We start from the raw sequence: 20,006 nt of genomic DNA on the forward strand, positions 1-20,006 counted from the left end.
CCCCACAGAGCACAGGTCTGACCCCAATGCTCCCTGCCAGCTGGGGATTGGCATCCGGGGGGAACCTGGAGCTCCTCCCAGCTGCTGTAGAGGGGCAGAGCAGGGCAGGAGTAGCATGTATAGATGTGCTCCCAGGGAAGACTTACAGCATATTAATAGCACAAGACATGCCCAATGTGAAGCAAATGTTGAAGTGTTGGCTGGATCAAACTGTTTAAGTTTTCAGAAGTGACTAGTACATTTGGGTGCTTTGAGGTTTAGAAGCTTAGCTTGGGACATCTTACAAGAACTGATTTTAAAAAAGTTTTGAGCATCCTCACTGTGGAAATTGTGTCCTTGATGATCTCCCTGAGTTGAGCATTCTTTTTGGCCAACCAAAATAATTTATCAGATATGAAAATGTAGGTCTATAAACTTAGCTTTTCTCTCAGCATGATGGATGAATTCCTATAGCAACCAGATACTGCATTAGAGGGGTGAATTTTTCCTATAGATTCATGTTACAGCTATTCACTTGAAGAAAAAATGGAAGCTCACATGATAAGGTGACCTTGAATAAGTTTTTGATTACTTGCTGATGCTGGGCTTGCTCAAACCATTCCCATCATATAAGCATAAAATTATAAACTGAACATGTTCCCTTAATCAATATTAAAAATACCAGAGTATTTTTAGAAACACTTAAATTATATATCTAAATGTGATCTGATTGCTCAGGGTATATTCCTGCCTTCACTTTAAAAAACTGTCAATCAATACAAGTTATCAGAATCTATACAAAGGACAGGAATAGAGAAAATGGCAGGGTTGTAAAATTGCTTTCAAAACATAGCTACAGAGCAATCTAGCAGTTGTATATTACCATACCATCAAGCTAAAAATTATCGTTAAAACAATTCTCTGTTAATGGTGTTCATCAGGCAGGAAACATGCAAGATAAAGAGACGCAGCAGTCAAGAGAGGCCTTCTTCATACTGTTAATTGCTAATGAACTTTACTTTGCACCTTGGCATATCTAAATACTTAGTAGAACACCCCTCATTTTAGATAGGAAATAGTCTTGAAACGATAAATAGAGAGGATTTGAAGAGCAGCCATAAGTGAAAATAGTGTTGGACTACTCCTCCATATTATTATCCTCCATACAATCACACACAAATAATAATATGAAAAATAAATCCATGGAAGTAAAGAAGAAATAGTATTATATCTGGTATGCATTCTGCCCTGATCTGTAGTCAAAGCTGCTTCATCAGAGTCCATTGGCATCTCCTCAAATCTAGTCAGCTACAAGATGAAATATTTCTAGCTTTAAATTGAGAGAGGTAGTTAGCCACATTAATCTGAAGTTAGGCAGAAGGCAGGGGAGGACAGAACCTCAGGGTGCCTGTGCACAAGTAGGGAGGCTGCTCTGATGTGCTGTAATTCCAGCACGTTGGAGCAGACTCGATTAATCAAGTGCAGTGTGGCAATTTCCACATTCCAGCAGCCTCCCACATCCTGTGCATCAGCATCCCTATGCTTCAAAATGATGGTGGGGGCACTTTATCTAAGGCTCATTTGACATTTTCAGACATGGGGACACTTATACATAAGACACTCTGCCCCCCTTCCCCCCTGCATTCTCAGAGCACGTATATTAGTGCCCCTAGAGACTAACTCATTCAGAAAGGCATAAGCTTTGGTAGGTAACAGCATAGGTTGTCAGATGCTACAAATGAACTTGCAGAGAGAAAGGGTACTAAATGGAAAGGAATAGCTCTCCTTTATATACAAAAATTTAAAATTTTCATGGATGGGTATAAATGACATCATATTTTCCCATTGTTTTAACTATATATTTACATATTTGGACTGTGTTCCTTTGAAACATCTGTTGCATCCTACTGTAGGAAAGGACAGGTTCTCTGTTGCTATTATCTGATTGTCTCTGCTGTCAATTTATTAAACTTTTACTTATGTACCTGTTACCACTTAATTATCCCTAATATAATTCATATGAACGTAGCATTTTCTAGAAAAAATCTAGCTTCTGCCATAATTGTACTTTTTCTGTTGAAATTCCCATTTTAATTGAAAAATAGTTTTTAAAAATTCAGTTTTTTGTTTTAAAATAAAAAAAGACAGAAGTTTGTTGAAAAATTTCCCTTAGAAAAAGGCAATTTTTTTTGTTGGGGGAGGGGAGGGAAAGAAAGAAAAATGTCTACTGTCTGTATGATTTGTTTAGCAAATCACTTTCATGGAGGCCTTGTCTAAAAATCAAAACAGATGAAGAAGATCTTAGTAGGGGGCCAGGACACATTTTTTCAGTTCTCCCTCAATTGCTGCTGTCCCTGTACATCTGTTATACATTCCTGCTGTCATTGCCATTATGGGCTCTACTGAATATGGGCTCACCCAGTTGCAGCACTAAATATATTTTTATTGATATTCGTGTAATGCATCCACATCGATGTAGTCACTATGCATGGTCCAAGAGGACCAGGTTGAGCTTTATGACTACACCTAACGTAAAGCTGGAAGCTCTGAAGAACAGCCTTAGGCTTTATTACCATGAGCTTCTCTTCCCACGTCATCTTATGCATGCTTTCTTTCTCATTTCCTTTCTGGTCCAAACAGTCTCTTCTAAACTGCATCAAGATTCAAGACAAGATACTGAAATTCAGTCAGTTTAGTGGCACTGGTGCTCTCAACGGAGGGACAGCAGACATCTATTCCCATCTTCCTGAATGCTGAGGGGGAGCTTCGCCTCCTGTAGGGAGGTGACAAGAGAATAATCAATATCTGACACATTTTAGTAATGTTGCTTAATGTGCTATTTGATGAAAATGAGCCCAGTATAAGAACCCATATAGGATATAGTCATGCTTCCAATAAGGTTTTGCTAAAGGGGAAAGGAGGAGGAGAAATTCATGCTGCAGAAGAATAAAGGCTAGATGCTGCTCCTCTTGCTCATGACAATTGTTACCTTAGTCCATGAATATCACCAGTGCAGTCAGGGAGATTACTTGCTCCTCTCAAGGTAAGTAGAGTTAATAGAACCTAGTCCTAACCACCTAACCTTTATCTCGAATTCCAACTTGGGAACCCAGTAGTTTGCAAGAGCTTCTCAACCTCCCTAAGAGAGAGAGATAAGACAACAGATCCATAACTCAGAAGTGTGTTGGGTCAGAAGACCAATTCTTTTACTCTTGCAAAATGCTGCTCTGTGTACCTCCCTCCTCAAGCAGTCCAATCATTGCCATATTTCACTGGGACAATAAGAAGCATGTAGGATCCATTTCCTGAAAGGCATGCTAAGTTTCCATCAATTCTTAATGTATGGTTTTTTACACTGTTACCGTGCTTTGATTGTCAGTTTTTGGATGACCAGATACAAAATGTTAGCCATTGTCCAAAAATATTTTCAAAAACATTATTTCTGGGAATGTGAAATACCAACAATGTTAAACAAACTGGAGGTTTGCTTTTGTTCCATACATTTTCAAGGAGGAACAAAAAAGTCCTTATTCCTATAAAGCCATCAGATTCAGTAAGGCTCACTTTCCTGCATAGAGACAAGAAAGCAACTGGCACCTCTTCTAGACAAGAAACACTTCTCCACCCCCTACAAAATTGGCAAGAAGTGGGCTTGTTTGCTGCTTACCTTACCTAGCTTTCCTTTATTATTTTTAAACAGCTCTGAAGTGAAAGACATACAAATACATTACCATTTTTTATGACCAATCATTCATGGTAGCTAGAGAGAAAGAGAGACAAAGAACAAACTGGCTACATTTTACAAATATTCAACTTGTGTTATCAAATCCATTAAATATTTATCAGCAAGTGTCTGCCCATTGAGTACTTTTGTATATTTGTTTTTTTCTTTCTTTTAGTGTTATTGTTTGTCTGGACTGGGAATTATCTCCTTGGCCAAATATACAAGATGGTTTGTATCATGTGTGTGAAATGTAGTACAGCAGTAGGTCCTTTCTCAAATATAGTTAATGGAGTCAGAAAAAGGTGTGGCATAGACAAAGACCCTGCTTGTCTGTATTTTAATTTCCCAAAATGTTGAAAATATAACTATACATTGTTTTATTTTGAACATCCTGCTCTGTCATATCAGTACAAGGAACAGTTGCCTCGGGTAGCAAAATATTAGGGGCAACAAAATGTTTTGTGCCCATTGATTGAGTGAGTGCTAGTGGGATCTAGGAGGTGTATGTTTTCCAGTTTGCCTAGGGCACCAGAGACCCTGGAGCTAGTACTGATAAGAAGCAAATGATAACACTAATGCACTTTCACTTTTCTGTAAACTATTAAAGCTGGAGAGCAGCAGACTGTTTGTGACACATGGTAATTTGTTGAAAATCACTATTTGCTAAAAATGTGAGTCCATTAGATTAACCAAACTGACAAGAAAATAAATGTTTTTGAAAGGAAAGCACTAAGAACTAGGGAAGATAGATGCAATGTTGGCTATTATTCACCAAATCAAACTTATTTAAATGCACCGTCTTTGATACTTAATAAATGTTATAGCGTGGCTTTTCGTGGCTAATAAAACTTGGTTTACATTACACCCCTTGTCTGCTATGATTTGCCTCCTAGGGCTCACTTAGAGTGCATTAAGGAGCTGCACACAAGATCAGGGCGATTTGCTGCAAAACTTAAATAATTCATTTATGCACCACTGCTTTCAGACAGTGTTTTTACAAATGCTATAATGAGACAAGCTGTGAAATGGTTTACATGGGGGAAGCACAGGCTGCTGCTGAAGGAAAACCATTCTGTGTGCTCTTTATTTCTGGAAGTCCACAATAGAACTTTGAAAAGCGCTCGCTGCTGAGTCCCTCAACATACCTTCCTGCTGTTAGGTCTATTTATGCTATCACAATGATAATAGTAGTAATAATAATATTTTGCACTGATTGAGACTGCGGTTGCCTGAGATCAGTAATGGTGTTGGGAGCCAGGGTATAATACATCCTTCTTTTCAATAATTATAATAAGCTGGTTTGGTATGGTGATAGCCTTGTGTACTCTGTTGGCCTATTGCACTATGGTCATTTTTTAACAGACATAGGGGAGCACTTTTTGCATATAAATTATACACAAAATATCTATACTAGAAGCATGATGTCATTAAGGTTGGAAGAGGCAAGCAATTGAAAGACAGAAAATGTCCAAATTAGGATTTTTGGACCACTGTGCTGCTAATCCCCACGACTAAATCACACATCTAATGATATTTGATGTTTTTTTCTTAAAGACCCTTCCTCAGAGCCATGTTGTTTTATCCAAAGCTTACCTTTCACTTAAATAAGTTTCTGGCTCTAATAGTTTTGACAAAAAGCTTGATCATGTGACTCAAACACGCACTAAGGATTCAAACCAGTGGGCAGATAAGAGTTCAAAGTTTTACTATTTGTTAAACATCCCGTGGTTTTTAAGACATTCTCACGACTATCTCATTATTTCTCAATGTCTGGAGCTGGTGCTGCCTGTGCACCCTTAACTCTGCCCCTTGCGTATGTGTATGTTGTGATGCAATCATTAATGATAAAATGAGATATTTGTCCTAGGGACTGCTGCTTCATTTGGTGCGCAGGATAAAGCCAGTAAAAGAGAACCTTTTAATTCTTTCCTACCTGGACGTATAAGTGAAACAGATCTTGCTGTAGCCATGGCAGTTAAATAAAAGTGATCTACCTCCAGTAGCTGGCTGACTCTACCAACAGAGAGTATAGAGCAGTTTAAATCTCCAAACTTGCAATGAGCTCCCAGGCAGAGCCATTCTGATGACATTAGATCGCTGTGTAGGCTTGGCTTCATCAATGCACATCTCCTTGTCAACTCAGAACATGAGATAAGAAGTGAAAAAACACTCCATGCCTTTTTTGATGTGACAGGAGGGAGTTAGGTAGTCAGAATGTGATTTCCAGAGCTAAAATGTGACTGACTGGGACAACTAGTGCTACTTCTCTTGTTTTTGTGAGCAGGATTAAACAGATGCTCACAAACACAAGGGATCAGGCTTTAGGTTTTGTGTCTCAGTCATAAGCTGTGACAATTCTTTTAACTTAAGAGTGTCACTAAAATTCATCTGTTTTACATAAACATTTCTTCTGTGAAACTATTGTCAGATTATAATATTCCATTTTTTAAAGTTGTCAGTGGAAAACCGTGCATGTGTGTGTGTCTATTCAGTGTTTTACATGGTAAACTGCTTAACCTACAATTAATTGCTCACTTTACTCAGTAGATGGGATTTGATAGAATCAGAAATTAAAAATAATAATTCTGTAAGGAGCAAAAATCTGAAATATTCTGCAAATAAAAGTCTGTACTACTGCCAAACAGAAAATCATTTTTAAATTTCTGTGGCCATTCCATCCCCACATGTCTCAAACGATCTTCTATCTGAGGAAGTGCCATCTGTTAGCAGTGAGGAAGAAGAAGGGCTGAGTTCACTGATGAAACATTTTGAGATGAAATATTTGCCCAGTGGTGCACATTCTCTCTCTCTCTCTCTCTCTCTTTCTCTCTCTCTCTCTCTCTGTGTGTGTGTGTGTCTCTCTCTGTCTCTCCCCCTCCCCTTTCTTCCCTTGTGTTTATCCATGTGTGTCCAATAGACATCAGTGTTAAAAGGGAAGAGAGAATGACTCACACAAAGCTCAGATTGTCACCGTTCTTCTCCAAGAAGATCTGCTCCTTCATCCCATTTGGCACCCAGATCAGCAGCTCTGTGTTTCACAATCAGTCTGGTAGAGAACAAGCATATCCCTCTCTTCCTCCTTTCTCTATTAATATTGCTGCCAATGACAACATACAAACTTCCTGAGCCAAAGCCCACTGGTGTTTGTGGGAGAGCTTCTACTTCCTTGTGGGTGGGAGAAGAGTGTGGGTTAGTCTCAAAGCCCGAAGGTAGATCTGTTAGATTTCAGATATGACATCTTTCCATTGTGTATAGAATACACAGGCTAAAGGTAGTACACAGTTATTTGGCTCAGGGTTAGGAGAGGTTTTATTCCCATCAGACCCCAAGTGTGTGTGACTGTAACAACATACGTCAGCTGTTTCAGCAACGCAGTGTTTCTAATTCACCCCTTTTCTAATATGCACGTACATATAATGTGAGTTTCCTAAACAGATTAATCTGCATTTCCTCCATATGGTTTCTAGATTTTTTTTTAATCTGGTACAATCTGCCAAGTGGTGAAGGCAATCAGGTTCTTTTATTTTATTTTATTTTTGGATTGAACAAGTCAACCACTATGTTGTCTTATAAAAATGTGTCAATGTGTCTGCTCATCAGAAGCGTGTAACAGCTTATTCTAAGGAAGCTGGAAGAGCTTCTAGCATTGCATCAACAAGTTGTAACTTATCTTGGGCTCTGGATGGTTAAAGTAATGATCTCCTCTGTAGTAATGTTAGGAATAAAAGCCTTTGCCATCCACTGCAGGGGAGACTGGATTCTGGAATCTGTATTAATTTGCATACCTTAAATGTATGTGGAAACAAACTGTTTTTTGCTCAAGATGGCCACTATGCTTTATAAATCTCTGAAAGTAGATGAGGTCCTTCAAGCAGAAGCTAATCAAAGGGATTATTTCCTATGATTTTTCTCTGTAAAAGTGTTTTGAAGATAATATGTAGAAAGAGGGCAAGTTGGATCATACCTGAGCTATCTTAAATAGTCTGACTGGAGCTAGTTGAAAAGAAGGGGAGTGGGTGAGGAGAGGGATAGCAGAACAAACTGTGGAGAAGAAGCTACTTTAGAGAAGTAGGCTTAGATGTAATATCCTTGTGAGTACCAAGAGTGGTAAGGAACAAGAGGGGAAACATGCAGAGGGACATGGTTGTTTGTATTTTTCCCTTGCCTTTCCCTCATGCATTGGGGCATAGGCCCCAGTTAAGGCTGCCAGTGTTTTAATGGGATACTCTGATGTTTCTTCTACTACTAGAAACTAGGGCTGTGTGCAGCTTTGGTCCCTAATTCAATTTGGCCCAATTTGGTGGCCGAATCTCTGAATCGAATCAGAGAACCCTTTAATCTCTCCAAATCGAACTGGAACCTTCTGAATTGATTTGGAGAGATTCGGAAAGATTTGGCGATTTGGACATAGACATGGCTTTAAATGTTTTTTCTACATACCTCTACATACCAGGAGCTCGTGAACACTGCAATGGTGGGGTGCATGGAGTATGCCACAGAAGCATGGGGGGGCTCCCCAGCGCACTTCGCAGCAGACCCAGAAGAGGACCAGAAGCACTTCGGGTCCACTTTCAGGTTCACTGGGGAGCATGCTGGGGGGCTCCCCTGCACCTCCCAGGCTCAGTGACTGGTACCTTCTGCGTCGGGGGGGCACCTAGGGTCCCTCTGTGGCTGACTGCTGAACCAGGTTGGTGTGGGAGGCCCCCCTGCATGCTCTCCAGTGGACCTGGAAGTGGACCAGAAGTACTTCTGCTCCACTTCCGGGTTCACCGCTAAGCACGTGGATGGCACCCCCACCCACGTTCCTGTGGGATGCTCCATGCACCCCAGCACCACAGCATTCATGAACCACACTGGTATCTCGAGGTATGTAGAAAAAACTTTTAAAGCTATGTCTATGTCCGAATCGCTGATTGTCCAAATCAGCATCAAATCTTCAGATCTGGATTTGGCTGAATCGAATCAGGGACAGTGATCCGAATCAACAAATCCAATCACTGTCCCTGATTCGGGCCAAATCCAAATTGAATAGGGCACTTTGCTCACCCCTACTAGAAACCCAGACTTAGAGGGTCTTGCTCATCCACTCAGGTCCATACCATTTGCCAGATTTAGGGTCAAGAAGGAATTTTTTCACTGTGACATATTAGCATAGTCAGGGGGGTTTTGCCTTTCTCAGTAACATGGAACAAGGTTCTTTTCTAATGATTGTCTAAGTATGCACTAAGTAACTATTTTGTTATTGCTGTGGCAGAGTATCAACAGGGTTGTGGCATGCTATAAGGTTTTCTTGGTATTTTGGATTTTCTTCCTTGTAGTCGTGGGTGAGAGCTTGAAGTGGTTATTTGGGGGATTCTTGCATAAACAGTTATCCTCAAACAGAGAGACTTAAGAGCATAAGAACTGCCATTAAGTGGGTCAGACCACAGGTCTGTCTTGCCCAACATCCTGTGTCACACCGTGTCAAAGAGTAGATGCTAAAAAGGAGAGTGAGCAGGGTATGACCAGGGTTTTCTCCACTGTTCCTCTCCCACTTGCAGCTTCTGGCATATAAGGTCCAGGAAATTCTGATTCAGAGGCTGTATCCTAACTTCTATGCTCAATAGTTACTGATAGTTTCCACCAAAAAATTGTCCAATCCCTTTTTGAATCTGGACCTTTGCCTGGTGGTCCAAGAGTCCATCCCTAAACCAATGTTTCTTTTTTTTTATTTTTTTAAGTGACCTGAATTCTGCAAACTATTTGCAATGAAAATCTGTTATCTCTCTCTCATGTTCCTCAAGGAAGTTCATAGAATAGAATGACGTGTGATTTTTAGCATTTTCACAGTCAGTCTGGTCAATCTCCCCTTCCTCCTCCTCTTCCTGTTAAAGTAGACCTGGGGTTGCCACAGACTGCTCACAAGTGATATAAGAGTGATTTAACATCAAAAGGGTAATCTTTGTGTGAGAAGTGAGCAGACTTTCAATATAAAATAGCCCTTACATATGCGCACACAGAGCATGAAACCAAACGCTAGCTACCAGATGCAAGAAAGGAAGGCACTCTACTATAACTGAAATATTGTGGTTTTCAGTCTTTTTTTGCTTTTTAAAATGAGTCTCTCTTCCTTCTGGCCAACCATGATATACAGAACATGTGTGAAAGGATTTAATTGATTTGGCCTATAACTAGAGCAGGTTTGGTTTGTAAAACCAAGCTCAGATATTTATGCCTTTTCTCTTTGGAGAAGTCTGAAGATATACACTCCATTACCTGTTTACATGTGTTAAATCAAAGGGTCCTATATTCAATGTTTTGTTTTTTAATTTTGGTTGAACAGGAAGCTGAAAATCCAAATTAATGGCTCTTCCCCTGAAACAAATTTTGAAAGGCCTTTGTAACTTGTGTTCCATGTTAAAACAGTCAAAGTAGATTGACAGTCATTGTCCCCTCCTGCCCTACAGTATATGGTGCAGCAGCAAGGGGACCAGAAAATGTGTGGAGAACTTGTGTTTCACTAAGCATTTTAGCTGCTGTTGTTGTTATAACTTTGAAGTAGAGTTGTTAAGGAATTATTTTTAAACAGCAGTTCATATTTTTTCTCTCTCCTCTCTCTGTTTCTATTCTTGCTAGCAGCCAAGATAATATATCAGATTCACTACAGTTGATTAGGGAGGTGAAAAGCCTATCTCTGTTTTACGTCTTATGCCGGCAAAGCCCTTTGCACTGGAGAAGAGTTTCACTGCTAAAGAAGACATGTTGTGATGCTTCCAGGTTTGTCCTGTTTATAAGCTGGAGACCTTCACTTGCAACAGGACTCCACACTGATATGTTGATGCAATTCCCTCATGTGGTCTCTGAGTGAATGCATGTTCTAGCCCCCCAATTATCTCCGTCTCTTTTCCTTTCCCCATATCCACCACTGCAATGACCCTTTGAACCCTATAGCCAGAAGAGCAGCTATAGACTCTTTCAGGTAAACAGCAGTTTGTTACGACCTTCAATAATTCACACAAGGCTGATGTACTTACAAGTAATGCAGACAGGACACACTTGGGCCACTAAACAGTCATGCATTGCCAGACCATCATGTATTCCCTAGTTATTATTTCCTAAGTACCTAATATCCTCAGTGCTGTTGGAGAAGTCAAATGTAAAGACAACCCTTGCCCTAAGGGACTGACAATCTAAAAGACAGATGCAGATAAGACAAGACACTGAGGGATCCATAGGAAGCTGTTAACATATTATTTTTTTCTTTTAATCACAGTCGCTATCTTCTTGTATGATGTTGGGGTGGAGAATGGATTTGTCTCATGTGGGCTAGTATTTGCAGGCCTCACGGGAGTTGCTAAGTGATAAGCATTCCAACTTTGGTTATTAGGATGTTTCCTGTAACATCTAAATTCAGTTCCCTCCAACTTGATCAATGCACAGTGGCTTAATTGAGCTTTAAACATCCTGTCAAGCAAGCTCTGAGGAAGGTGAGACTGGAAACATGAGGTATAGTACTTGTGTGTGTAGTGACTAAAAAAATGATCGCAACTGATTTGAAAATATATATATATTTTTTGGAACAATGAAATCTTTTTTTGATTGAGCAGAAAATGCGTTCCACAATTTCCGTACATGGAAAATAAAATGAGTTTCATGTGGACATAGGCAAAACCTGGGGGGCAGGGCAGTGGGTATTGCATGACTTCATTAGCCCCACCATACATTTTTATAGATAGAAGGAAGGAAAAGAAGATTAGGATGCTTTTAGTCTAGTTTGGCCTCATCCCTAATTTTAATAAGAGGAGATTATAAAGTTTACTTCATTATAAAAATTATAAAGAGATTATAAAGTTTAATGCTTTCTGGTTAATGAAGAAAGAGATCAGATTAGCCTGAACTTTGAAGTCTGAATCTCAATTCATATTTAAATTGTCAAATGGCTAATATGAAGGGCCAAAGTCAGCCTACAGTTTTGCAGGGCAAAACTAAGCTTACAGTTTTGCTAGCTCCTGAATATAAGTGAGTTCAGAACCACAATCTAAATCAATATATTGTGCTTGAACTTCTCTACTTAATGTATCATCGTAGCAGTAGTTTCCATTTTCCTTTTAAAAGGGAGCAGGTCATTTATATGAAAGAAAATAACAAAAGGACCTGAGCCTACCGCTTTTTTCATACTTTCAGTGGCTGGGTGAGCTATTTAGTAGCTATTTTCTCTCCTTAAGCCCTTAGTTCCTTTGAATAAGCATCTAGTTCTTTCAATAAACACTATACATTTGATGTTAAAGTGGCTACTAGTAACTAAAGTGACAACTACTCAACTGCTAACAACAAAAGGAAGCTTGTTAAACTTGAAGATGTAACATCATTCTCATAGCTGTGTTTCCAGCTCTAGGTGAGCAGAGTGCCATATTTTCTAGGCAGAAACAGGTAGTCAACTAGGGTGTTTATTCATTCAAGGTCAGCCTTTTGTATTATGAAACTTCTAGCAGATGTGATAAGCAGTAAATTGCAGATCTATCACTTTTTTTCCCCCCAGTGAGCGTGTGTGTGAAATCAGCAGAATACTGCCTGTATTTGATTTATAGCCCACTTTTGACCAACTCTTATCAGGTTCCCACAAGCCCTTTTCTGATGCAGCTCATGTCTGAATGACAATAGACAACTAGTGCCATTATGCTCCAAAATCCCTCTCTGCATTCTAGACACCTAAGATTACATCTGGGCTATTGATTTATTACTGCCTTTTTTTTTTTCCACAGGGACCAGTTTGTTCAGGCTGAACAAGATAGACTATTATTAAACTGAGCAAACAACTCCATGTGAACTTGGTAAAGAAATAATCCTTTGCAACCACCTTTCTAATAACCTGGACACATAAAGAAATGTAGGTGTTGAAATATTAAGACTCTTTGCATATGTCCCGCCATTTGTGTTTGTTTAGATTATATTTCAAATGAGATCCAACAGCATTTTGTTGTGTTGGGCATTATATGCTTCTTGCCTAGAGCATTTCAACATTAGAACCCAGTGTCTGCATATGGTTTTGAACCAAAGCTGAAATTATTGCAAATCTGCATTACAGTATGTGGTTCTATAACACCTACAGTATCTCTAGCAGAGAGATTTTATGACACCTTTTAGAGTCTCAGAAAAATTTATATATTCTACCACGAGATTTTTTTTCTTTTGGGGGGCAAGGAAGCTATAAATTTTACAGTACATCAGATTTTTTATATATCCTAAAAATGAACTGTGCAAGATTCCCATTAAATATCCCTCAGCTATAGTTATCTCCGTATTTTAAGTTTCTAAGTGAAGAGAAATGGAGGGCTTCTAGTTAAATAATTGTCTTTTCATCCCTTCTTCTTCTGGTTCAGGCCAGTGTTCTCAAAGTCGTGGCTAGTTTGTAGTGACCAATGCTGTGACTGCTATATGGAGGTGCTAAGCACCAGTGACTCTGGTGGAAATCAGTAGGAAAAAACAGGTATCTAGAACCTCTACAAAAACATCCAGTATACAGCATCTCATATAAGATACCCCAAAATAGACTCATTCTAAACTGGACCACTTCTGAAAATGCTGATTGTAATGTTGCCTGTCCCAGTACTCTGTAACCAGCATTTTGGAGGAAGAGTTGAAATGCTCATAAATTCTTCAGTAGCCCACAGCTGAGTTGCTTAACTCTGGCCTGGCTGAATTTGGATTATGCCCTGCCTTGTATGGTTTATGCTATTCCATTTTACATAATATCTTTGTTTGAGACCTTCTAGATACTTTGCCTTATTAATGTATTTCGGTAATGAGTAGCACAGGTTAATTTATATATGGTACAAAGAAGTAGTTCCTTTTTATTAGTTTAAATCATTCCCATTTAATGTCATTGGGTATTCTTGTGTTCTTGTGTTATATGAAAAATGTATATAGGCTGAAGTTCTGCTCCCACAGTAGCAGCAAGAATAACCAATTGACTTATTTTTATATCGTCCATTGCCCAATATAGCTCCATCGTGGCCCCATTTATTAGTATTCTCTCTAAAACAGGTCCTTAGATTCAAATATCTTTTCAGATCATGACTTTTCCATGACTCCTAATAATATATGACTTTCCTCACTGGGTTATTCTGTTTCTTCTGTACCTTTCTATGGCTTGATCCTATAAGAATTGAGCACTCCCATCCTTACCCAGTAGAACACTTCATCATACTGTAAACAGCAATTTGAGACTTAAACAAATGTTTGCAAATGCTTTTGTATTCTGACCAGTTATATTCTTTAGGTCAGTGGGAGGCAACCTTTTTGGCAGACATGCCACAAAGCCCTGCACCCTCCCCAAGTGCCAATCTGATCCTTTTTCTATGCCTGATCTTCTGTTCTGCCTTCTGACTCCTGCCCTCTACCCTTTACTGATGCTATCTGGATCCTACCTGCTCTGGCCACTTTTTAGAAAGTCTGAACACCTGCACTTCGAAAATCAGGTCCTTTTCATTTGTGTCAAGTTGGGCATTGGAAATTTGGAAAAAGAAAAAGAGTGGGTTCTCACTGTTCAAATGAGAGCCCATGCCACACTACAGCTGCAGTCAAAAAAGAACCCCAATAATGCTAGGGCATATGAAATACGATTGAGAATAACATAAAAAGTATATAAATTAGTGGTGCACACACACATGTGGAATACTAGTAACTCCAACTCTGCCAAGTGCATTGCATAAATAAAAGGGCTTTGGAGAAGGATGACAAGATTGATTAGAGGCATGGAAATATTCTGAGGCTGAAAAGAATGAAATTGTTTTTTTTCAGAAAAAGGTAAGACCTGATAGAGATGCACAAAATGAGTGTGGTGTGGGGAAGGTAGATCAGAAGGATCTATTCTCTCTGTTTCATAGCACAAGAGTAGAAGGACATTCAGTAAACAGACTTGATGAGGGGAATGTTTGATACAGAAGTCATTTCTCCAGAACAGCAATTGAAAAACTCATCAAAATTCAAACAGGGCTATCCAAAGTTAATGCTAAAAATAGACTGTTATAGAAAGGCTACAAAAAGGGGGCATAACATAAACCTACAATGTAAACTCCTACAATGTAAACTTATAACTGTTCAGACTGGGGTAAATTAGCTGATTTCTTGCCTACTGTAGGGTTTCTTGTACCTTCCTCTAAAGCATCTTATTGAAGACAGGATTCTGGATTACAGAAACCATTGGTCTGTTTGATATTGATATTCCTGTATTTCTACATGTGCAACTTAATTCTTAGCTTCTTAAAAGGCTCAATTTTTATCAACAACAGGTATATAAAAGAACAGGCAGAATTCTGGGGAGATTTTTTTTCTTTTAAAAAATATCTTTCCTTGAATAAGGAGCCGTTTATTTTCCTAAGTGAATGGGAGGAAACACTGAAGAAAGATACTTGGAAGTCTTCTTGCTATTACATGGGACTCTGAGGCTTTTAGAGAATTCTAAAGCCAATTTTATAATAGCCCCACATTTTTCCCATTGGGAGGCTGCAGGAAACAGCCTGAAAGACAGCTGGTGTAGTGTGAGGAGGGGAGAACTTGCCTAGAAAAGTATTTCAACAAGGGTATTCATGCTATAAATGCAATAACTACCTTTGCTTGGTTTTGTGGGTTTGTTTGTTTTTTAATGACTTTTCGTGAATGTTTTAGGGCAATTGTATGGTTTGGGGGGAGTCTGTCCATATCCTTTCAAAGTGATTCGAAGGTGGACAGGATTTAAAGAAACATACACAGACCAAAAGTGGCTAATTCCCTAGGAAGCCCATGCTCACATATGTGACGGTCATGAGCTGTTTGAAGTGTGGTGCGTCTTAATGTTTCAATTTGTGCTTTGTTTGTCATTTCATTTCCTTCTTGGAGCCAGCATTGCTAGACAAAGTAGAGATAGGGGCCCACTTGCTGGATACTACATGCTTAAAGCTTTTTTAAGTTTCATGGAGGACCTTTCTTTTACATGGAACCTCATTGCTCATTAATTGCAGTTGACTTGAAATCTTCATTTATCTGTCTAAAGGCATTTCCTAATTTAGTTGTTTCCTCCCCCCCTCGGAAGAAACCTGGATTCTTCCTTTAGCTTCTGGTATATTCCTAGCCGAGACTAGAGAACAAGCATTGTATAATGTGACTTTAAATAAAGGTTATAAATAGTCATATTTGGAAATGAATTCAAATAAGAAATTAAAGTGCCAGAGTCCTCCTTCTACAAGGCATGTTAATAATGTCACTTGTTTAGAGAGTGCAAGATCATAGCCAGAGGACTTCTTCAAGTGTTGGCTCTTCCTCCTAGTATCTGCCTTAGGGTTTCCCTAACTGAGGAAAAAGAGAGCCCAAAGGTCAGCAAGAGTCTGCTGGGCCATCACTGCCTGAAGGTAACTATTCATCTCTTTGATGTTTGGCTAACTCTTTGAAAGATTGATGCTGTTAGTATTTTGGTGCTTAAAAATACATAGAGCTAACTCTGTTCTTGAAGTTACAACAGGGATGAGCTGGGATATGCTGACCTCCTTTAGTAACAACTAACTTATATCAGGAACTTAGAGTGTCTTGTAAGGGCAGAATATAGTGAAACCAGCAAAGGATAACTTTTCTTCTTATCCGTTGAGCATGTATAGAAGCAAACTGCTATGAGTAGGGTTTCTTTACATCAAAAATTGCCTTTTTTATGATAATTTTGTATATGCCTGTAATATCAAGGTATATGCTCTTCACAGGAAATGCATTTGGGTGTTCCTATAAGACATGCACAAATGGGGTGGAAAGACCGTTCAGATTCAAACATCAAAACTGCAAATATTTCTTAGCACTTTCTTCTAACATCCAGAGGGGCCATACAAAATATTTTGTTCAGGAGAAACAATACAATTTGTTTACATCACAAATATGGATGACATAATCAGGAACCATTCAGTCTTTAGTTCCTTTAAATTATACTAAGTTCCTTTAAATCATCACATTTTTAAAGGCTTTTAAAATATTTGTCTATAGAATCACTTTTGTGGGCTTCATGCACAGAACAAGCTTCCACCCTGACTCTAACCACTGTGTAAGCAGAGGGTATCTTATAGAGAAATTCAGACATACCCCTTGGTAAACAGCCTATATTTCCCACTTACACTGAATAAGAGCAGTGGCTATTCACATGTTTTGTCAAGGTCCCCTGGGTGCAGCTACAGATAGTAGGTAGCATTTGTGCTTCATTTTGTATGCTTGTCAACAGCCCCTTGTGTCAGATTCTTTTTAATGTGAGTTGTCCTCAAGAAAGTAATGAAAAGGAGTGAATGTAGCTTTAGCTGCCATAAAGTGTTACATTCACTTTAGTATAAATCATCATTCTGAAGTTCATTAACCTTAATACAGTTTAGTCTTTATGTGTCATCGGTTGAGCCCAAGCCTGCTGGATGAGTCATTCACTATACATTGAATTTGTGGAGGCAAGCTAACTTTTGCATATAATGAGCATTAGCTGTGCATACCTTGCTACTTTTATCTTCCTTTCAATGAATCTATACATTGTATTTGTTGAAAGAAGTAGGTGTGACAGCCAAAAGATGTAGGAAAAGTTATGAATCTGGAGATACTGCATGTAAATTTGATAGCAGGGATTCTGCTAAAGGATTTATTGAAGAATAGGCCTGATGCTCTTCTCCCTTCCACTAGCATAAATGAAGAAGGAGTCTGCTAAAGCTAACAGATAAATATAAAATTGTGTAAGAGAACTCAGAATCAAACCCAAGTTTGTCTGTCATCCCCAGAATCAAGCCCACTACCGTCTGTTTAGTGTTTGATAACTGCTTTTATTCAGAATAATTCTTAACCATTAAAACTGATTGGTTTAGGATTACACAAAAAGCTGGGCCAAACCAACTTTCTGGGGTTTTTTTTGTGTAATCTTAAGAATAGGTTAGGATCATCCCTATCTAGACAAGTGTTATCTTTCTTGATGATGGAGTTGGACCAGGTGACCTTCTAAGGTACCTTCCAGCCCACCCACCCAGGCATTGCAGCAGTTTAGCAGCAGTTTAGCAGCAGTTTAGCATTGGATCAACAGTTAGATTTTTCTCTTTCGTATTATATGGATGTAATGCTCTAGGTTAGTATATCCTGTGTATAGCCTAGTTGGCATGTTCAGTATTTCTCATTCTTCTACCTTCAGAGTTTCAGCCAATTGTAGAGCCATGTGAATGGAAAGAATCATAAAAGTGAACTGAAACTGAAGGTATGTTTTTTTCAGGAGTATACCTGAAGTGGGGCAGAAACTGGGAAATGGACAGCACATACCAAGAAGGATCATCTAAGTATGGCAAATATGTTTTCATAGTGCTTACAACTTACTCCTTTATGATCAATTCCATGAGGTGCTGGGTGTCAGGTCCCCCTCCCTGTACTGTTCAGCTTTGGACTTTCACAGTAGGGATTGGTCCTAAGAGTCTAAACTACTGCTTCATCCGCATGCTGATGATACCCAAGTATATGTATATTTGACTTCTCTTCATCTGACCCTAGAGACAACAGTCTCCAAAATCATGTGATATCTGGTAGAATTCGTATCTGGATGAAAACCAGCTGGCAACATCTCAACATGTACAAGAGAGAAGTGGCCCTAATTGGCAAAAGAAGTGCTTGGAAAAATCAGTGAAATCTGCATATGATCCAGGCATTGGAGATGTGTGATCAATCATCATCAAACATGGCACACAATTTCAGTGTTTTAATAGATTCATCACTGTCCATGTGCTTCCAACACTTCCTAAAATTACAACCTTTGATCTCAGCTCAGATGAACATTTTTCCTTTTCAGGCTGGGGCTTATTTCAGTCATCCATGCTTTTGTGACCACTTAGGCTAACTTGCAGCTAACTGCAAAAGTTAATTATAAAAGCCACCTGGAAACTCCATCTGGGAAAAATACAGCTGCCTATCTTCTCAGCTGTGTAAACTGACAAGAGCATCTTATTCTTGTACTCCACTTGCACTGACTGCCAGTTAACCACTGAATGAAATGGCTCTTTCCTGTTTGTAGCCTGGCATATCATTAGTATTCACTAGGAATGTTCAAATTCTTAGTTCAAGGTTCACAACTCTGAATGTTTCTATGATGAAATGTATGTTTAACTGTGTTTAGGGACAACTGTAAGAACTCTCTCTTCATCTTTACTTTTACCAGATTCCATTAATTTCTGTCATAGTTGGGGGATCTAAGTATACATCTTAGGATGTACCAGAGTTCTCAATACCACTTTGGAAACAAAATGCTGCAGTCTTTTAAAATGTCCCAGGTAAGGTGTATGCGAATTTGAATGGCTGAATCTGTACTGTTCTTTGCCATAGTAATGGAGCCTAAGGGAGCTTATTTATTTATTATCATTATAAACTTGTATTTCAATAGTGTATAAAAGCCACCAACCAAGGATCCAGGTCCCATTGTGCATGATACGGTATGCACATATGACCAAAATACAGTCCCTTTCTTGAAGAGCCTGCCATCGAGACATAGGATGAAAATTAACAGGTAGATTCAACAGAGTTTGGGGATCCCAAGGTAATAGTGAGATGGAAAACTTTGCAGAAGGATATCAAGGCTGGAATTGTTTGTGGAGCAGCCAAAGGGTGTCATATATAAAAGACAGAACAGGGATACATCAGGAAGAGCACTGAATCAGGCTATAGTTTCCCATTGTCTCGGTTCAAGTAATCCATTTTTCTCTGTCTAGGCTGCTGATGTGTCTCTAATCTTTGCTTTTAAGCATCACTAAGTATTTTCATCACTTCTGGGTTAAAGAAATCTTGCAAAGTCTTTAGGTTGTCATTCTTTTGGCTGCATGAGGCCTACATGGTGACAGAAATGAGCTACCTCCAGCTGATGTTCCTTCCTAGCCAAGGTCTTAAAGTGTGTCACCTCCTTTCATGATCTGTCTTACAGACATTACACACCATGTTAACCTGGCAGTTAGAAAGATTTGTTGCAGATCTGCCAGATTCCTTTTTACCACTTAACAAAACAATTCTCTCCCACTGCATTACAGGTTAAGGCCACAGTCAGGGTCTTCATTTATCCCATGCCTACAGTAATCTGCATGGAGTATACCCTGGAATCCCACTGACTGTATCAAAAAAGTCAGACGTTGCTACACTTAAGACTCAATAAGGGCATGAGTTGATCTAAACACATACATCTTTTTCTGTGCCAAAAAAATCAATGCTGTCTCTGGCTCTATTCCTAGTTGTGTTTCAAATGGCTGTTTCCTGGCTCACCTTTCCACCCCCAAACTTTGCTGAGTACTGTAGCCACACTACACTCCCTCTGCAT

The 20,006-nt window shown here is 39.1% G+C and overlaps 1 long non-coding RNA gene across 2 annotated transcripts in view; it reads left to right on the forward strand.

The window, feature by feature from the left end:
* LOC109297092 overlaps positions 1–19,244 on the forward strand; it is a 34,116-nt gene extending 14,872 nt beyond the window's left edge. The window contains exons 1-3 of one of the 2 annotated variants that reach the window (XR_002097202.1): positions 10,331–10,459; positions 12,445–12,569; positions 17,931–19,244. This is a non-coding gene — a long non-coding RNA (uncharacterized LOC109297092). Of the gene's footprint in view, positions 1–10,330; positions 10,460–12,444; positions 12,570–17,930 lie in introns of those variants that run through there. The other variant, XR_002097203.1, reaches the window with a different exon arrangement.
* The last annotated feature ends 762 nt before the right edge of the window (positions 19,245–20,006 follow it).

Source organism: Gavialis gangeticus, unplaced genomic scaffold (assembly GCF_001723915.1).
Source record: "Gavialis gangeticus isolate Ggan-Ray unplaced genomic scaffold, GavGan_comp1, whole genome shotgun sequence".
Classification (NCBI taxonomy): Eukaryota; Metazoa; Chordata; order Crocodylia; family Gavialidae; genus Gavialis; species Gavialis gangeticus.